This window comes from Buteo buteo, chromosome 9 (genome assembly GCF_964188355.1).
Source record: "Buteo buteo chromosome 9, bButBut1.hap1.1, whole genome shotgun sequence".
Lineage (NCBI taxonomy): Eukaryota > Metazoa > Chordata > Aves > Accipitriformes > Accipitridae > Buteo > Buteo buteo.
The window spans coordinates 29953559-29967776 of NC_134179.1; the positions used below are offsets into that span (position 1 = coordinate 29953559).

The 14218-nt window shown below is 43.7% G+C and overlaps 1 long non-coding RNA gene across 1 annotated transcript in view; it reads left to right on the forward strand.

Moving 5' to 3' along the window:
• The first annotated feature begins 7210 nt into the window (after positions 1 to 7210).
• The window catches only part of LOC142034975 (uncharacterized), a 48497-nt gene continuing 41489 nt past the window's right edge, over positions 7211 to 14218 (forward strand). The window contains exons 1-2 of the long non-coding RNA XR_012651783.1: positions 7211 to 7335; positions 9691 to 9867. This is a non-coding gene — a long non-coding RNA (uncharacterized LOC142034975). The remainder of the gene's footprint in view (positions 7336 to 9690; positions 9868 to 14218) is intronic.

Genomic DNA, 14218 nt, shown 5'->3' on the forward strand with positions numbered 1-14218 from the left:
TAAGCAATAGCCTAAAAGCAGCCAAACTAGAAAGGCAAAGAAAACTTAATAATTTCTAGGAAAAGGGAGCAGCCCCCTCATTATCATTCACTTGTTGGAAATATATATATATATGTATATGGATTTTTTAAAGTATTAATAATAAACAGTTTTTCACTTGACTGCTTTTCAGGTTGTTAATATAGCTTCCATATTTTGCTTAAAATCCAGCCCTTCCCATCTTAAGAGCACTGAACTGATTTTATTGCCAATTCTGAAAAGTGTTAACAGGAGTAAATCACCCCTCACATTACTGCTGTTGTTCCCTTGCCCTGAGCCAAATTCGCTGCTAAGCACCTCTGACCACACAGCTCATATAAATGTTCATAATAGAGGAAGCGTCTCACATCTGCTTATTCTCACACAATTAGAAAAAAACACCTTACAAAAAGCTATGTCGCTGTAGTTTTTGATATATATATACATATATTTGGTTATAGCTTAATTCTTCATGCCATATGCTCAATATTCAGCAGAAAAATTGAAGTCAGATATGCAGATGCCAAAAAAAGTGCATAACATCAAGAAAAAAAAAGAGAAGAGGGAAACTAAAGCCATTTGGTGGTGTCAGTTTTCATTGTGCACTACATTGTGGGAGAGCTTTTGAACTCTGGTATGGAGGAGCTTTATTAGAAACCAATTCTCCTCAGTGACCTCTGGAGGCCTAGTCCTATACAAGAGCAAGCCAGGTGCCAAAATGAAAGGGGGAAACTCATTATATAGAGGTGTATTTCTGAGGTATGAGCCAAACACAGTGACTTGCAGCAACTAGGATTGCTACCGATGAGCCTAAAATATTCCTGCAAGAAATGAAAGATGTTTCTTATTTTTTTCCACCTTCTGTATTAATTTCCCCTATTTTATTTCACACTTGTAACATCTCCTTTGGTTTTGTTCTTGCCTCTCCTGTGATATACTGTTCCCTTTCTTCCTTAATCTTTTGCTCTTCTAATGTCTCCTATTTCTCCTTCCTAATTCTCATCTCACTATAGTCTTTCTCTGTGTCCTGTTTTCTTTTCTTTGGTTTATTTCCCTCCCTTCCTTGCTCCCTCTGACTTAAGAGTGGCATAAGTTCATATAAAAGCTTAGCAATATAACTATGAACTTCAGAGAAAAAAGTGAAACAGCAGATGACTTTGTATTATATTAGCTGGAATTAGTAAGCGCTGTTACAGAATTCCAGCTCAAAAGAAGTGCCATCACTTACCTATCTGGAGAGTTGGGAGTTTCATTTCATTTTCAGTGCTGCACTTCTCTCAGTCTTTGCTGATAGACTGACAAAGCCAAAGCAACCTGATTGAAAATGAAATGATTTCAACAACTGTGAAATACTGCATGACATAACGGCCAACATAAAGCCATCATTCTCTGTGTTTACATTGGTACTGATTCTTAACAGCATGCTGTTAACTCAGCATAAAGCTCTGCTGCTCTAAAACAATTCAGGTACAAGGACAACTCTTTTACAGCCAATCATGCTCCATCCCTATAAAGAATTATTATAACAATCTAAACTGGCATGTAAGTTAATGTTCACCCCTCGGCATCTTAAATTTACATTGTGACCCACAGACTTACTCATCTCCCACCGCTGAGAATCATAACTCCATGATCACTACATGCACATCCACACTATCCCAAGAATCAATGGAAGCTACGGTGTTATACATATTATCAAATCCAATTGCTTGTCAATCAACCCAGTATGACATCTGCATGGAGGATTTAAATAAGGAGCATCATATTATGCTGTGTGGTCGATAAAGTGAAAATGCAGGCACTGACAAGGCTTGCCATTTGGCCTGCTACCGCAGCATCCATCTCTCTGAATGGAAGTTATTTATGCTCCCACTGAATTATGTCTTGTATTCAAATATTGGCAAAGCTGCAGCATAAAAAAAATGTAACATCTACAGTATTCTGTGGTTGGATACAGCTCCTGGGGATATCTTTGAAAGGGCAATTTCTCCTTCAGGAGCATGTCTGTCGGTCCAGGTCTTACGGGTGGATCCTTTTCATCTTAGACAAAAAGGTGCTACTGAAAAAAGTACTGGAGTACCAGATGTGTTCTTCAGCACATACATGTACAGTGGAAAGGACACCTTTCACAGCACTGGCTAAACAGAAGTTCTGCTAATTAGAAAGAGTCCTGGCTTTTATAAAGTAAAACAAGATTCAGCTTTTTTCCCTCTCAGGAAAAGAAAATGAGCTGATGAGGATAATAAAATGCATCACATTGGCAAATGAGTTGTATCTGGACACAGTAAGACAACTAAGCCCCTTTATAATTTAAAATAACAAAACTGCCCCCAGTATAATGAGATCCCACATACAATCAGTGTGAGCACACAAACAATTGTCCTCCCAGTCAATTTGACAGCAATGGCATTGGCTTCTCCAGCAGGAAAGATACCTTGCTCTCGAATAAACTGGTGATCTACAAGTTCTGAGTGAGAGAAAAAGAAATCTCCCATTGAAGGGCTGCAAACAAGTGAGATAAAGTACATTTAAAGGGTTCCTGCTATGTTTAGCTCAAAATTTAGGCTCTGTGTCAAATAACTTGTTACTGACTTAACCGTGATAGAAGTGTTTCCATTAAGAAATATTCCAGTAGAAACAACTTTGGTTAAAAGACAGATAAACCTCAGTAGTACTTGCAGAACAAACCTGTGGCATGGTGCTGCTGCACGAGCCAGGCATGATGCATATTAGAGGAAAGACAGGCTGCCTAGTGTCTTTCCATTGCTCAACTCAGAAGAAACTCAGAACAGAAATATTGGTCAAGATCTTGAATTTGGGAAGTGAATATCTACACAGGCATTGTAAAAAACATGCTACTGCTGAATCCAGTATTATTTCAGGCTACAGATTGACTGCAGGTATCGGTGCCCACATCCACTGCCACTGCAGGCAGTGGGAGCTCTTCTGTTGACTTTAATACTGTAGGCTATAAGGTTCCATAAAAAGTTTGTTTTCCTTCTCCATCTCTTTCTTCCACAAAGTAATTTTTGGCTCATGATGTTTTAGTCCCACCCTTCTGTGTGCACTATTTCAAATCTTGACATTTCTCATATGAACGCATGACATAATAAGCCCTAATTAAAGCATACAAAGACAACTTTCAAGTCACACCTGAACATTCTCAAAATTTGGGAGCTCCCTAAATTTGAGAATTTGGCTTGCTACAGCAGGACAGCAAACCAAAATGTTTGCTCCTAAACTCCCTGGGTCCACAGGTGTCCAAGTGTGAGGCCTCAGAGGAATCATATCTTCAGGAAATAGGCAGCAGAAAGACCAAAGGGTATTTTTTTTCTGCACTGCTTTAACAATAAGTGAGAACACAACTGAGATTTTGGCTTTTTAAAATTTTAGCTGATTTAATAGGACAGGCCTTTTCTGAAACAGAAGCTAAATGAACCCTCTTCACCCCTCCCTTTTGCTCAATTCTTCAATGAAGTTCACAGCATTATATGTAGCCATCCACTCTTGTTTAAAGCTCAGCTGGTTTTGTACACAGTAAGCATGTATTTTACTGAATAGCAACTTAGGTGTTTTGCAGCATGCTTATTCCTGGGGTAGACGTAGCCTCTGAGAAACAAGGCTGCCATGGAAAACTGGAAGACTCACAAGGACTGTAGGTTGCATCTTTGGAAAGTGTTGCCATGGTTGCAATGGAGCGAACCTACTCCTTCCTCTGGTTCTGCTGTAGAACTTGGAGCCTGTGATAAGGTGGATGTTGCAACCAGCCAAACAAGGGGGCACATGGGAGTGGGAAACACGAATATAACTACAGAGAGATTCAGGGGGTCAATGGATGGCTGCCCCAAACTGTGACCCCCTGAGAAAGGATGGCCACTCCTCTCAAACCACGTGGCAAGTATCTTCTGAAAGGTGAAAAGTATATGTATGAGTGTGTGTAGGTGGGGACTGTTAGCCTGCCCGTGACAAGGTGAGGAGTCAAAACTGTTAAGAGACACGTGAATGTTCTCATGGTAAAAAACAGTAAGGGAAAATTTGCTTAATGGGTATGGAAAGATATAACAGGCTATCTGTCGATGATGGAGAACTAAGATAAGACAAAGGAAACCTCTGTAAACAATCATCTTTTCCACTTGTAGATTCTGCATGGAAATGTCTGAGAAAAAAAGGGGCTGAAAAACTCCTGAAGCTCTCTCCCATGGCAAACTGAAAAGCTTCGGCATACTACAAACAGCTAGAGAAAATGGCCTCTCTCCTAGTACAACACAGCATTCTGCTGTGATTCGAACCTGTAAAAATCATAAATGACTTATTTTTACAGAAAAGTAATCACCCAGAATCATATACTCAGCTACCATAACTACACTCCCTCAAAGCAACACAATAGATACACACCTTGATTTTGCAGAGAAAAACACCATGACTCTGTGTGTGTCACAGCTGTAAGTGTAAATATAGTGTAAGCAGTAAGTAATAATGCTTATTTGTCTCACCTTAAAATATATTGGAGACATCCAAGCAGAGAAACTAGGGCTTGTGTAAGCTGCACAAGTCTACTTATCCCTGTCTCATATTAAGTATTGCCAGGCTATAAAGAATCAGGGACACAAGTATCAAGAGACCTAAAATAAAACAATACCAATGATGGTCATAATAATACATTTATGTTTCTTTTCCTTTTGGTTCCAGAGCTGCTAAAGCACACAACCTAAGTTTCTGCTGCAAATAAGAGGACCCGAAACAGACTTTCTTCCTTTCAGATGAAAGCCAAAATTCTTACTTGACTTGTGGAACTGAAGCTTTACAGAATTTCTACGAAAGAACGTCAGCATCACAAAAAAATCATGAGAGCTGACAACACCGTATTCCGAAAAGTACATTTATGAAATGAGTAAAAATTGCAGACCGGCATAAATCACAGCTACACCTTGTTGAAAAACAGCCACATGCTCAATGTCAAAAATGGGCAGAACTCCAAGTAAGATGTGTACTTGTCAATTAGTGGATGAAATTTAATATGTAAGGGCAGAAACATATTGCACAGGCGAGAAGATGGCTGAGGGAGGGGTAACATCCGAACAAAAAATCTCTCTCGTTTCACTGAAATCCCAGAAAAGGTAACAGAGAGTGATAGCGGTGACTATCGGATGGACAGTTTTTGGCTGGCGCACGTGAAGTCACACAAGCAAAACGTACGCGGGTCTCCTCAGCTCTGTTGAACCGACAGGCCGGTTTGTGCAGGATCCCAGCCTTCGCAGGCTCGGGCGAGTTTTATGGCATTTAGGAGAACACTTGCGTGCATTTTTGGAAAGGAGCTCAAGGCTTGAAAGGGCAGGCACTGCCTCAGCCCCTGCTCCCGAGCGAAGGTCTGTGGGGTAATACTGGAAGCGGGCTGTGCAGCGGGGGGCCACGGCCCTTGGTAGCCAGCACCCCCGAGCCACGGGCGGCCTGCTCAGATCCCTTAGGCGGCACGCAGTAAGAGATTCCTCTGCTCTTTCTTGAACCTTCTCGGCAACCGGCTGCGAACCTACGAAGCGCTTCTCATTTCGGGGTGCTGAAGGCAGGCGAAGGCCTGCCGGTGAGGGAGCGGGGAGCCCCGCCACGAGGGGGTCCGCGGGAGAGGCCTCAGCCCCGACCAAGCCGCGACTTCTGAAGTCGCGGACCGGCCGCGGGAGGGTACGCGCCGGCTTTTCACCGGCGGAGGCTCGTTCTCCCCTGCCACCGGCGCCCTCCCCTCACGCCGCCGTGAAGGAAGCCGGAGGGGGAGCCCGCAGCGGCGCGTCCCGGCCCCGCGCCGCGCTCCGTGCGCCACGCAGCTCCAGGCCGGGTTTTGCGCGCAGCCGGGCCCCTCGCCGGTGGAGCCGCTCTCCCCGCGGCAGGCCGCGGCGCGGCGGCGGGAGGCGGGCCGGCCGGTGGGCGCGCGGGCGGGGGCCCAACGGTCGCCGCCCCGCCCCGCCGCCAGGCCGCGCGGAGCCCCCCCCTTTTCGCGTTCCCCGTCCCTCCGCCGTCCGGCGGTCTGAGGGGGGGCAGGAGCTCCCCGCGGCAGCCGGGGACTATTTTCTCTGCCCGCGTCCCCTCGGAGGCCGCGGTAACGAACAACATTCCTGGGTTGGAGCCTTCTCCCCGCTCGGTGCCTGTGGGCTGTTCCGCCCCCCTCCCCCCGCTGCTGGCGGCCCGCCCTGCCAGCGGCCGGGGCGGGGGGGGCCCGGGCGGCTCCGGCCCCTGGCCAAGGGACCCGGAGTTGGCGGAGTCCCGTCCCGAGCCCCGCCGCTCGCCAAGGGCCGCGCCGTGGGCTCTGAGGTATATTGTTTCGCTGAGAAGTGCCGGGAGGCAGGGGGTGGGGGAGTCTGCCTGCGATTGCTCCACGTGCATCAGTAGTTGTCAGTAAAATCAAACTGACGTCATCCTTGGGTAAAAAGATCCCTCTTTTGTTCTCATTCCCTCCCACCACTTCTCTCCCCCCCCTTGAAAATCAAAAGCAAGAGCATTTGCAAAAAATAAAAATACATAAGAATTCCTCTCCCCCACATTAATTGCAATGCAAAGGGAGATCTTGCATTAAAGATCCTGCTTGGGCTGTGCTAAATTTTAATGAATGCATCAAGCCTTTTGATCTCTCTGAGTCAGTTGGGTTCAGTTGTGCCGGAAGGTTAGTTGCATATCCTGGCTGATCTGAAATTCGATCAGCAGAGGGGGCAAAGAAAAAGAAAAGCATTTTAATGGGAATCAATAGAGGATCATAGGGTCCTGGAAGGAAATAGGTGTTGATTAAAAATGCTATGTGGCTTTTTGGTTGTGTGGTGTTGTCGTCCCCCCCCCGTACACGACTTGTTTAAAAATAAATAAACACCGAAAGCAGCCCGGCAGAAACCAGGGAGGGCAGGCTGAAAAACAGCTTTCCCAATCACCCGTGTGTTTGTGTTCCAGGGAGGCAGTCAGCAGACCAAGAGTTTGTGCAATGCTTCAAGCTACAGCGCGCAAATTTAAAGCAGTAGGCTCCAAAGGATAACTCGGATTCTTACCGCACTGCCTTTCTGTGCCCGAGCTGTTTACTAGTGCATTATTAAACAAGCTCAAAACAGTCGCCCCCCCTCCCCCCCTTTTCCGGCCTGCTGCCGAGCCACAGGGATTTGTGATACCCGACACGGAGGGGCGAACCTGTTTTGTTGCAGTCATAGGTTTTTACAGCTAAACTTTCTAAGCACGTTTTCACTGTTTAGGAAATACCAAGCTGGAAGGTTCTGTATACGTTGCCTGACTTTACGTGAAAAAGAGGGAATTACATTTGTGTTGAAGATTTTTTTTCCTCAGAAGGAGGTGAGTCAACTTCCTACACAAAGACTTGAATCACCCGCCCTGCACATTACAATAAAATCTGGCCTCTCTTCCATTCTTGTGCTCGTGTACCCACACACGCACAAATGGGGATTGCAGTTGAAGAGTAGGGAGAAAAGCCACCACCCGGAAGGCTGAACATTCCTGGCAGGAGTATATGCTGACTGTCATCATAGAGGGCATTGCTGGCCCATGGCGGTCACGTTTTTATCCAAATGGGAAACCTTCCTATAAGTTCAAGTTTCTTGTTGAGTTACTATTTCTTTTGTTGTCGCCTTCTGGCATGGCTCTCCATAGCTGCTACTAAAGACTTCTCCAGCCTAATTCAGAACTGTTGCTGTTAACTGTGTTACAGCAGTGTCTACAAGTCCCATGTAGAGCATGACCCATGGTACCAGCTTCATGCAGATGCTCGTTAACAGGCAGCTTTTCAAATGGGGAGACAGAGTGGGAAGAAAGACAGCATGGATGGTTTGTTTAAGGCCACAGAGGTCTCCCGACTCCTAGGTAAATGTAGGCCATGTTGTCTCACCATGTGCTGTTTGAACATCCTTATCAATAGATGAATTGCAGTAGCAATGATGATTTCCATGCTGAATAAGAAATGGGAAACACTTTTTCTATCTTTATAGTTTTTGGCCAATGTTTATTTAAACAAAAATGTTTTGGGGCACATCTTTGGGTGTTCCGGCAAATACTCGTCGTAATTTCCCTCCATTTTAATTAAGCATTTATTTACTCCACTGTGAGATCTGGTCATTGTAAGATCACTTTTTCTCTAGAGGAATGACGGTGAACCATAGGTACCAGAGCCAGCTTTGGCATTGACAGATATGTGGGTGGTACCAATGAGTTTGCATAATGTCCCTTCGCATCTGGCAGGAGACACCAAAAAGGTCTACCAACCCTGCTTTAGTGGCTGAATTTTTTTTGATTGGATTGTTATCTAAGTGTTCAGCCATATATTAGTTAATCTTTATTTTGGTGGTCTTTGGAGAACTGTGGTGGAAAGGCAGTGTTAGATAACATGACAACTTAAGGAGGACTATTTCATAATAGTACGAGGATTTCTTCTCCTATTAGATGTAATTCATTTATTTTAAAATGATGACAACAATAATAAATTATCTTGTTTCTGCAAGACAAAATGCAACAGACTATGGGATCTAGTGAGCTGCCGTTGTCACTTATTATCCTGCAAACACACAGAAGACAACGGAAGGTCAAGTATCTAAATTAGCTGTTCTAGGTTTGTGCTCATGGAAGGTACCAGATTAATAGCCTAGGAGAATGAAGGGCTTCTTTTATTCTCAGAATAGGTACAATCACGGGATCTTTCCCACACCTTACCTTACTCTTCACTGCCTCAAACCATTTTGGGGATAGACCACAATTACACCCAGAACCTGCATAGACTTGTGTGCTTAAATTTATTTGTAAAGCTAAGTCATTAGTACTAAGAGGCTGTGGAGTCCTGAGAGGCTGCGGAGGCTGAGCTATCTGCTGAGAATGCTAAGAAAGTTGTGAATTATTCAATTTTTATGTGGATACTTGTGAAATACCACTGGAACGTTTCATATAAGCCAACAAACAGTCAGCAGATTACCTGCTTCCATCCTGGCCTAGATTTGATCTATGAATGAATGGCTCTCAAGCCCTTAAAAATGCCCTGGGCAATCCTGTTCTATTATCTCCACCATTGTTTTTCCATCCAGATACCACAGGGATGAGCACAATCAGCGGAGAAAATGAAAATCAAATTGCCTACCAAGAGCTGACCATATGGGGCAGCTGGTTGCTGCTTCCCAGCCCCCTGCCTGATGTCCCTTCTCTGCCTCAGATGATGTGATACTGAGTGCTAGTCAGTCCCCGTCACCCCTTCCAAATACGTTTTTATGCTGCAGACAAGCAAATTTCCTCAGGTTTTATATTTTCTGCTAATGGATCCTTGTTTCCCTCCAGTTTCCTTGGGCCTTTGCAGGCTACAGCCCTTTGTTTGGTGTGCCCCCCCTGTCCTGTCCCCCCCCCGCCTTCTTCTGCTCCCTTGAATATGAACACTGGGCCTAGAAACAAGGAAGGGAGGCCAAGAGGAAAACGTGTCTCACTGAGACTTGCCAGATATCCAAGTTGCATGTGGAGATACAGAGTTTCAGCTCATGTGTCTGGCTTGGACGGCAGTGTAGACCATTAAACATCCTGTTGCCTGTCTCGCATCGGGCAGAGAGCACAGCTCTTCACGCTGACACCTGGAGGGGCTGGAAGGGCTGGAGGAATGGGAGTTACTGCCGTGTTGAGCCGAGGTAGATCTGGTGGGTTAATTTTGCTGTCTGTGCCCAGGGATGCGTTTTATGTTACACGTTCAGAATGAGGACACTGGGAGGAGGAGAGGTGTCTGCAATCAAATGCTATCACCTATCAGGCAGAGGAGTGCAGTGCAGGTTTTTTTCCTGCTAGCTTACCCCCTTGGAGTCTCTGGCCCTTGGTTTCTGCAGGGTTCTGCAACAGTGATGTGTGGTAAGTTATTATTATTATTTACTCATTGCTTCATGGCAGTTCACATGGCCCTGTAAAAACTGGATCCCACTGTGCTTGGCACCGCGTAAACTGTGGTACTGTGTCCTGTCACCCAAGGAATTTACAGTCTAAATAGACAAGGCAGGCAAGGGCATAAGACAGAGGCATACAGAAAAAAAAAAAACAACCACCAAACAAAAAACCCATGTGTTGACTTACAGACTGTCTTTTCTTTGACAGTTCCAGAAAGGAGAACAGTTTAAAATGCCTGTGTTGCTAGATAAAAACACCCTCCTCCCCCAGGCAAATTAACAAAAATTAATAGAAAAAATACCGAGGTGTGTCTGCCACAGTACCTTAACACATTTAGCTGTGCTTCATTGTTCTCAGTCATTGTTCTCAGATCATGGAGCACACAGATTGTGTAATACCTCTGACTATTCTGGGACACCTAGGTTAGCACATTACTCACAGTGGGGCGAAGGAGGAACTCTGCAGTAGCCTTAGCTGAGTGCTTTACTTCTCTTGGTTTGTGTCCTGACTTTCAGTAATCTTTGAGAGCCTGAGGACATATATACATTCATCTGTCTGACAGTTTTGAAAATGCCAGTGTTCTAAAGGTTAATTATATTTTTTTACATATTTGTTTGGTCTGTAATTTATTTTGTACAATAGAACTATTTTTACAGCACTTTCCATACAAACAGCACCTCATTCTACTGGCTTTGTTGATAGGAGGTAGCTAGCAGCATGTGCTTCCATGCAAAACAAAAGAAGTAAAACTGCTATTACGTTAATAGCTTTCTGTGACACAGTCATAGAGTTAGTACGATGGCTGGGCACCTCTCTGTCTGAAATACCAAGGCTCCTGGTTTCTCCTGTGCTCTGGTGGGGAAGCTGTGGAGAAACAGAAGAGCAATTCCAGATTCTGTGCTGCGAGTGCTTTCCTTTCCCACCGGCTGGCTACATCCATGCGTGTAGAGCTTTTGATTAGATCTGCTGTTTTGCCTATGGCAATCTTCACTGCAAACATCCTTTGTCTATACATCATTTGAGCATCTATACATGATAAGATTGCCACCTTTTATTACAGTAAAAAGAGGAGCTTTCTTGTCAATAAGCTTTCCTTCTTCCTCAGCTCTCCAACCACCCCTAGGGGAAGTGAGAAGGACAGGAAAACTTTGAAAACCTTTCACCTCTTTGTTCACCTTGGAAGACCGTGGGAACAGTTTTTGTAAAAACCAAGGTAGACATTCATAAAAGGGAGTCCCCTTTTTATGTCCCTTTTATGCCCCTGGGTGGCATAAAAATGGGAAACTTGGTAAATTACGTACATGTAAATACACACACAGAGATCACTGTATTGATAAAGTCACATTTTTCTGTAAAAGGAAAATTATATCTATGTATTTCTTAACTTACTACTTTCAATCTTTGTTTCCCCTGTTACTTTTAACACCAGAGTCTTGGAGCATTACAATGCACTTCAGCATTAAAAGCTTCCTTTTTCACTATGAATAGACCTCTACTCTAACTAGGCAAGTTCCAGTGTGTTACATGAGAATGAATAAAGATGTTGAAGTACAGAAAATGTGAAAAGGAAAAGGCAGTAGGCATGAATAGGCAAATAAATAACTTAATCACATTTTCCTTCGAATATACAAAATAACTTTACACTGAAGGATCACATCACTAAAAAACCATGTCTGCTGAAAAAAAAAAAGTATTTTTTGTATGAAAGCAGGTCATGCATCTGCTTGTCTCTGAGTACTTCAAATAGTCATTGTATGCAGTCAGTTAGCTTTTACTCTACAATTAGACTTCGGACAAGGACTGAAGCATATGTGATACGCATTCCCTTGAAAAATACCACTGTATGTGGGAACCCAGTAGTAGAGCAAACCCACTAATGGGGCTATGTATTGGGACAGTCACAGAATCAGGGAGTTTAAACATGGAAATTACCTCTTAGGACAGGTAGCTCAACTTCCTGCAGCTGCACAATTGTTCACTACAGTTTGCTTTTGAGTGCTTTTGAATGCTTCACCCTCTCAAGTTTCAAATGCTTTGTTTGATGGGACTTTTCATTCTCCATTTGAAAATTACCTGCTAGACTGAATGATGCGATTTCTGAGAAACTATCTGATACTTTGTCCAAATTTTTTTCTTCCTTAGTTTCATCCCATTACATTCAGCTGTACCACTGCACGTTAGCATCCAAGAAATTCCTCTCTGTTCCCTCTGTTCATCTTTCATATATTTCTAGACAGTTGTTGTTTTGCCCTTGTCACCTAGATTAATAAATCAATCCCCTTCCTTGTCTAATCAGTTTTGTTGCTCTTCTCTGAAGTCCTTTCCAGTATGCTGGCATCCTTCTGCTATGGAGGTGTCTAGAAGTGGATGCAGTATTCAGCAAAAGTCTTCCAAGATGCATAAACAATAATTTTCCTCTCCTGACGTTATTCCCCTGCATACGCAGCCCAAAATTGCATCGGTTTTTTAAACTGATATAACTCCTTGAGAATTTGTATTCAATTTGTTGTTCACTGTCACCCATATATATCTTTCTGCACAGATGCTTTCCAGGTTTTGCTTTCTCATGGAGTATCCATGTTTCTGATTATTTTTCCTCAGTGTATTAGTCTACATTTTTTCCAAGTTGAATCTCATTTTTTTGCCTGCCTACGTATCTAAACTTGTTAGTTTCCATTTATATTATTGCTATTCTCTCTGACGTTTGCAAGCCTCCTGGCTTATTGTAATTTGTGAATTTCATTAATGTGCTATTTACCTCCTTTTCCAGATCATTAATTGAGATATTAAATAAGAACAGACCAAAACCATACCCCTGCAGCAAACCAGCTCAATACATCACCTCCCATCATTACCTGCTGCTTACAGTCCTTTGACCACCTTTTCCGTCCAGGTCACAGGACTCAGCTTCAAGTCAATTTCAATTAGATTTTTGTAAGAGATGCATTTCAGTTTTTGAAGTGTTTTATAGGATTTAGCTCCATGGCCTTTTCTCCTTTTCCTTCATAGCACAGGTGGGACTGATGCTCCTTCCCTGTGTTTCCATAGATAGCAATAATGAAGTAAGACAGTGATAGGGGGAGAGAAATGGCTGCTTTTGGCTGATTAACCTGGAGTGTAAAACTGGCTCTAGTCTTCGTATTTCTTTTTTATTTATGCACTTTAAAGTTGTCATAATTTTCCTTCCCTTGTATCCTGATGGGTGAAGCTTTGTTGCTTCTCTCAGGCTCATGTTTGCAAACACTACTCTTATTTCCCCTATTTACTTTGGTTATCTGTTAAGCACTTTGTTTTATGATGATGCGCTCCTCTTTTCTCTGCAGACTTTGTCTAGCTTTGAACATCAGAGACTGGCCGTGTCTCCATTATGTAGATAAAATAAACTCTGTGAATGTGAATCAGTTCATTTTTATTTTCTGTATTTTTATGATGAAAAATCACACAGTACAGTGTGTTCTTGAAACTGCTTCTAAAGTCACTTTCTCTTCACCTCTCCTTCAAGGAGCACAACTGAAAGTCCACTGGAGTGGGAAGAGACTCATTCACTTCAGTGGGCTTGGGGTCAGGTCCTTAAGCCCCTGCTGTCCTGGTGCAATGTAACACCCAGGGAGAGACGAGGCCTTCACGATTACTCTTGAGGTGCTTTCAGTGTCTACTGTATCCTGTAGGACCTCCTGTGGTAGCCGTGTTCCCAGGTGCTGCTCTGTATTTCACTGGAGCAGCTGGCCAAAACAAACGTGTTGCTGACAAGTGTTTTGGAGAAGCAGCTTTTGGCTGTTATTTAAGGACTGGTGTCAAAACTCTGCTGTAGTAGGAATGTTCTAAGAGCTGCATGGCTTAGTAATACCATTGTGAATTTAGCACCTTGTGATTGCCTGCAAACAACATTTAATGGTCAGGCAGGTTTTGGCAGCAAGGGTTGTGGAGGGGAGGGAAGTGCAAGGGGCAGGAATGAGGAGAAACACTATGAAAAATGTGTTCCTTTTTGTTTCTTCCCCTGGCTCTACTTTTTGTCTGATGAATGATGGAGAAAGTAGCTGCAGAAAAAAATGCCTCCCATAGGGACAAGTCACCCTAATAACCTCGGCATCTCCTGAGGCTTCTCCTGATTCCTTCCACTGTCATCCCAGGTGTCTCACTGCTGCGCGTTTTCCTTCTGTTTCTGTTCTTAGCCATTCTTTCCCCTCACTTTGCTTTGTTTGCCATGGCCCTGCAGTGTCCTCATCCCGGAAGAAACCCATCTGTGCAACTGGCTTTTGGTGGTTAGACTGTGATTCCAGAATTGTATTTTGAATTAATAGAAGAGTAAATGTGAGTC